A 6,456-nucleotide genomic window follows, 5' to 3' on the forward strand; every position below is an offset into this window, starting at 1 on the left:
AGGATACCTCATTCAATAAATGGTGCTGGCAAAATTGGATTGCCATATGTAGAATGAAACTGGATCCCTATCTCTCATCGTATATAAAAATTAACTCAAGATAGATTAAATTCTTAAATGTAAGACCTGAAATTATAAAAATCCTGGAAGAAAACCTAGAAAAATTCTTCTAGACATTGGCGTAAGCAAATAATTTATGAAATTTATTTGCTAAAAAGCAAATGCAACAAAAATTAAAATAGAGAAATGGGGCCTAGTTAAACTAAAAAGCTTCTGCACAACAAAAGAAATAATTGGCCAGGTGTAGTGGCTGAAGTCTGTAGTCCCAGTGCTTTGGGAACCTGACTTGGGAAGATCACTTGAGACTAGGAGTTCAGGACTAGCTTGGGCAACATAGTGGGACTCTGTTTCTACAAAAAATTAGATTAGCTGGATGTAGTGGCACCCACCTACAGTCCCAGCAACTTGGGAAGCTGAGGTGGGAGCATCACTTGGATCACTTGAGCACTAGGGAAGTCAAAGTTGCAGTGAGCTGAGATCGCACCAGCCTGGCAACAGAGAAAGACTCCATCAAGAAAGAAAAAGAAAGAAAGCGAGAAAGAGAGGAAGAAGGAAGGAAGGAAGGAGGGAGGGAGGGAAAGAAAGAGAGAAAGAAAGAGGGAAAGAAAGAAAGAGAGACAACTTACAGAATGGGAAAAAATATTTGCAAACTATATGTCTGACAAAGGGTGGATCTCCAAAAGTCTACAAGGCACTCAAACAACTCAACTAGAAAAAAACAACATCAACAAAGAGCCCCATTAGAAAGTTGGAAAAAGAAATGAACAGGCATCTTTCTTTTCCTTCCTTCCTTCCTTCCTTCCTTCCTTCTTTCCTTCCTTCCTCTCTCTCTTTCTATCTTTCTTTCTCACCCAGACTGGAGTGCAGTGGCACCATCTCAGCCCACTGCAACCTCCACCTCCCAGGTTCAAGTGATTCTCTTGCCTCAGTCCCCTGAGTAGTTGGGATTACAGTCATCTGCCATCACACCTGGCTAATTTTTGTGTTTTTAGTAGAGACAAGGTTTCACCATGTTGGTCAGGTTGGTCTTGAACTCCTGACCTCAAGTAATCTGCCTGCTTCAGACTCCCAAAATGCTGAAATTACAGGCATGAGCCACCAAACCCATCTGGCTTTTTTCAAAAGAAGGCGTATATGTGGCTAACAAACATGAAAAATGCTCAAGGCTACTAATAATCAGAGAAATGCAAATTAAAACTACAATGATTATGCCAGCACTTTGGGAGGATGAGGTGGGAGGATTGCTTGAGACCAGGAGTTTGAGACCAGCCTGGGCAACATAGTGAGATCCCATCTCTATTAAAAAAAAAAAAAAAAGAAACACAGTGTAACACAGTGTAACACAGTGTGATACCAGTCAGAATGGCTATTATTGAAAAGTAAAAAACCAACAGATGTTGATGAGGATGTGGAGAATAGGACGCTTATACACCGTTGGTGGAAATGTAAATTAGTACAACTTCTATGAAAAATAGTATGGAGACTTCTCAAAGAACTAAAAATAAAACTACCATTCAACCTAACAATCTCACTACTTGGTATCTACCCCAAAGAAAATAAATTATTATACCAAAAGATATCTGCACTTGTAATGTTTGTATCAGCACTATTCACAATAACGAAGCTATGGAATACTACTCAGCCATAAATAAGAATGAAATCCTGTCTTTTACAGCAACAAGGATGGAATTAGAGGTCATTATCTTAGGTGAAATAACTCAGAGACAGAAAGTCAGATACAGCATGCTCTCACTTATAGATAGAAGCTAAATAATGTGTACACATGGACATAGAGAGTGGAATAATAGACACTGGGTGGGAGGAGGGTGACAGATGAATAATTACTTGATAGGTATAATGTACACTATTTGGGCAATGGGTACATTAAAAGCCCAGTCTTCACCACTATGCAATATATCTATGTAGCAAAACTGCACTTTTACTCACTAAACCTATTAAAAAATTAAATATCAAGAAAGCCAGAGTTGGCTGAGCATGGTGTCTCACTGAGTCTGTAATCCTAGCATTTTGGGAGGATGAGGTGGGAGGATCACTTGGGCTCAGGAGTTTGAGACCAACTTGGGCAACATAGTGGGACCCCATCTCTACAAAAGAATAATAATAATGAGATGGGTGTGGTGACATGCACCTATACTCCCAGCTACTTGGGAGGATGAGGCAGGAGGATCATTTGAGCCCAGGAGGTCGAGGCCACAGTAAGCTATGATCATACCACTGCACTCCAGCCTGAGTCACAGAGTGAGACTCTGACCCCTCCAAAAAACAAAACAAAACAAAGCAAAAAACAAAACGAAAGCTAAAGTCAATAATGGTTTTTTAAAAACTCTAAAGCCTAACTTTGCATATAAAAGGCTTTCATGGAAATTTACTAAACTTTGATGGAATCCTGGCAAATGCTAGGGTTCCATGAAACTGTTTGAATACTATGCATCTAGACACCTTTTCTGATGTCTCAGAAATTATAAATTATATTTTACTGTGGAATGAAAGTGAAGGCACAGGGTAGCAGGATCATGCTTATTCAGGCCTGGCTTTGGTTATTTGCATTGTCCTGGAGAAAACCGGTAGGCTTTCTGCCAAGCCCAAACCTTCTCGGCCCATGGAAAGCATTGGACTCTTTAAACGTAAATGGTGTTCACAGAGCCTGCCCTACTGAGTATTCATAATCAAGAAGAACATGTTGGCTGGAGACGCTGGCTCCCACCTGTAATTCCAGTACTTTGGGAGGCAGAGGCGGGCAGATCACTTGAGCTCAGGAGTTCCAGACCAGCCTGGCCAACATGGAGAAACTCTGTCTCTACTAGAAGTACAAAAATTAGCCCAGCATGGCACCGTCTGAGGCTGAGGCACAAAAATCGCTTGAACCTGGGAGGCGGAGTTTGCAGTGAGCTGAGATCGTGCCACCGCACTCCAGCCTGGGCAACAGAGTGAGACTCTGTCTTAAAAAATAGCTGGGCGCAGTGGCTCACGCCTGTAATTCCAGCACTTTGGGAGGCTGAGGCGGGTGGATCATGAGGTCAGGAGATTGAGACCATCCCGGCCAACATGGTGAAATCTCGTCTCTACTAAAATACTAAAAAATAGCTGGGCGTGGTGACGTGCGCCTGTAGTCCCAGCTACTCAGGAGGTGGAGGCAGGGGAACTGCTTGAACCTAGGAGGCAGAGGTTGAGATCGCGCCCAGCCTGGCGACAGAGCAAGACTCCATCTCAGAAAAAAAATAAATAAAATAAATAAAAAATAAAAATACCAAAACTAGCCAGGCATAGTGGCACACACCTGTAGTCCCAGTTACAAGGGAGGCTGAGGCAGAACTGCTTGAGCCTGGGAGGCAAAGAGGTCGCAGTGAGCTGAGATGGTATGATGACACTGCACTCCAGCCTCGGCGACAGTGCTAGACTCCGTCTCAAATAAATAAATAAGAAAATGTTATGAACCAAATTTGACAACAGAGGTATCTGTCTATCCTTTGAAAAGAACGAAGAGGCCTCCGGTTACTAGAGCATGAAATAAGAGAGCCGCCTAGTGGTCAAAGTGGTGCACAAATTTGCCCCGAGCACCAGAGAAACGTGATTTTACCGTTTTATTAACGTAAGTGAAAAAGTAAAAAATAGAAACACTGTAGTAAAAAACAAAAAGGTAAATACATTGAAGAAAGACCTATTTTCCAAATTTATCTTTACTCTTTCTAAAACCATGATGTTGACTGTAGGTAATACTGGTACTCATTTATTTAAAGTTCTCCGTATATATCGCACATCCATACATTCCCTCAATGCTTATTATTTTGTCCTTTTAAACCAGAAAGATGTGCCACAAATCTCACAGAATAACTAAATAAATTTCCTGCAGTTAAATTGCTTTCCAGCACATAGAGTGACTCAAATGTACTAAGAAGCCTGGTTAATAGAGGTTAAATGAGAATGCACTTTAAGATAAAAATAAGACTATTTTGGTATCATAATAGCATTAAATTAAATATTGGTATTTCAGAAACAGAAAAAACTGATAAGACTCTCTTCCTGATGCAAAAGGCTGACAGTTTAGTAAGGAAATTAAGTAGCTTAATAAAGTGTAAAGTAGAAATAGAGTAAGATACGGTTGGGAAGGTACATGGCTACTATATGGTAGACAATTTGGAATTTCAGGTTGAGGAGCTTGAACCCGGTAACCTGGTAAGAGCATCAAGAAAGATGACTGGCAGCAAAGTATAACATTGCTTGGAGAAGGGTGAAACTATATACATATAAAAAAGGAAGACCAAGGTCACAGTGGGATTTTGAAACTCAGCTAAGAAAGGGCAGTGGGAGTTAAGAGAAAGAGATAGATGTAATCATTTTTACTTACTTTTTTTAAAGTTTACTTTTCTAAAAGTGAGATGTGACTTCTAGATGGCATCACCAAATATTATGGATAAGCCAGTTAAATTAACTTACCTATTTAAAAAAAAAAAAAAAATTTTTTTTCTTTTTTTTTTTTTGAGACAGAGTCTTGCTCTGTCACCCAGGCTGGAGTGCAATGGCACTATCTTGGCTCACTGCTACCTCTGCCTCCCGGGTTTAAGTGACTCTCCTGCTTCAGCCTCTGGAGCTGGGATTACAGGTGCATGCCACCTTGCCTGACTAATTTTTGTATTTTTAGTAGAGACGTGGTTTCACTGTGTTGGCCAGGCTGGTCTTGAACTCCTGACCTCAGGTGATCCACCCACCTCAGCCTTCCAAAGTGCTGGGATTACAGGCATGAGCCACTGTGCCTGGCTAGTAAAATGTTTCTTTTTTAAAAAAAAAAACAGTAGTTCTGAAGTTCTGCATGACATCCAAAGAGAATAATGCATTTCCTTAATTACTTTTTTCCTTAGGAATTTAAGCATATTTTCCATGACATTTTATATAAAAGATTGATTAGTTCAATCATCATTGGAAAAGTTAGTAAACAAAGGAAAACTTCCCTTTTATCTGTCCCATTTATCACAATTTCAAAAATAATTAAACATACAAATAAGGGACACTTGTTTCCTTGAATAGAAAATAGTTTCAAAGTTTTGTCACCTTCTTTTCTAGTTAAGTAGACAGGAATTGAAGAGCTCCAGGGTTGGGAAGTTAAGCTAGTTGAGGACAGCACTGGGCAAGAGAAGGGAGCTATCTTGGAAGATGACATATCTACAATTGATACAATTCCCTCACCATCTTTCCACTGCCCATTTCGGGACAGGTTGTTCCTTTCAAGGCTGCTCTTCATACTCATTTTTAAAGTGCAGGCACAGGGCCACTTCATTAAAATTTCCTAGTACAAATACTGTGCGCAATAAGTTGGTCTCATAACGCATTCATTCAAAAAGATAAAACTGAATTTCTGTGTGACTTACCCAGGAAGGCTTGGTTCTTGAGACGTTTCTGCAGAGACCATAGGTGAAAGTTGTCTACCTATATTTTTGGAATCAAAAATTTGAATCTATGATGTAATAACAAGACAGAATATATCAAAATTTTTACATTTTTAAAACTTATAAAGGGAAGACCCTTTGTCAGCTGCACATTTCCTGAAATTTTTCATTTCTCTCCCTTTCCAAATTAGAACCCTGAAGTTAACAGTCTTTTTCTCTCCAATCCTCATCTTAATGGTTCACTGGGTCCTACTGATTCTCTTTAACACAGACCCAATCTGCTCCTTCTTCTCTGCCGTCACTGACTCAACCTTGGTTTAAGGCTTTCATTATCTCTCACCGAGTCCAAACTCTTCTGTGTATTTATTTCTTTTTTGTTTATTTTTTTAATGGAGACAGGGTCATGCCATGTTGGCCAGGTTGGTGTTGAACTCTTGGCCTCAAGCAATCATCCTGCCTTGGCCTCCCAAAGTGTTAGGATTATAGGCGTGAGTCACCGTGCCTGGCCAGGTATATGTATTTCTATGTTTCTCCCTTCCTCTCAGTTCATTCTATATATTACCAACTGAGTTATCTATTTTGGAAACCCATTGTTTAAATTCTTCTGTGACTTCTAGGATAAGTTCAGACACTAAGAATAGCATGCTAACACTTCTGCAATAGCTGTGTGTGTAGCCATCTCTCTCCATCCTTCCATGTAACATCTCAAATCCTACTCTCACTGAATGTCCTCATCCCCTTGAAAAAACTTTACCCTCTCAGGCAGAGAGTCATTGCTCATCTCTTAATTCCTACTCACATTTTGACAGTCATCAAAGTTACCAAAAAGTTACCTGATTCAGCAAGACTGGATTAAGTATCGTTGCCATGTACTCTCATGACATCCTGGGCTTTCACTTCCATAACACTTGAATTTGTACTATCATTTTTTTTCCAAATCTACTGTGAGCAACTTGAGAGCAGGGCTGTTCATCTTCTAGAAGAGCACTTGCCA

This window comes from Aotus nancymaae, unplaced genomic scaffold (assembly GCF_030222135.1).
Source record: "Aotus nancymaae isolate 86718 unplaced genomic scaffold, 86718_ANA_hifiasm-v0.15.2.pri h1tg000008l, whole genome shotgun sequence".
Lineage (NCBI taxonomy): Eukaryota > Metazoa > Chordata > Mammalia > Primates > Aotidae > Aotus > Aotus nancymaae.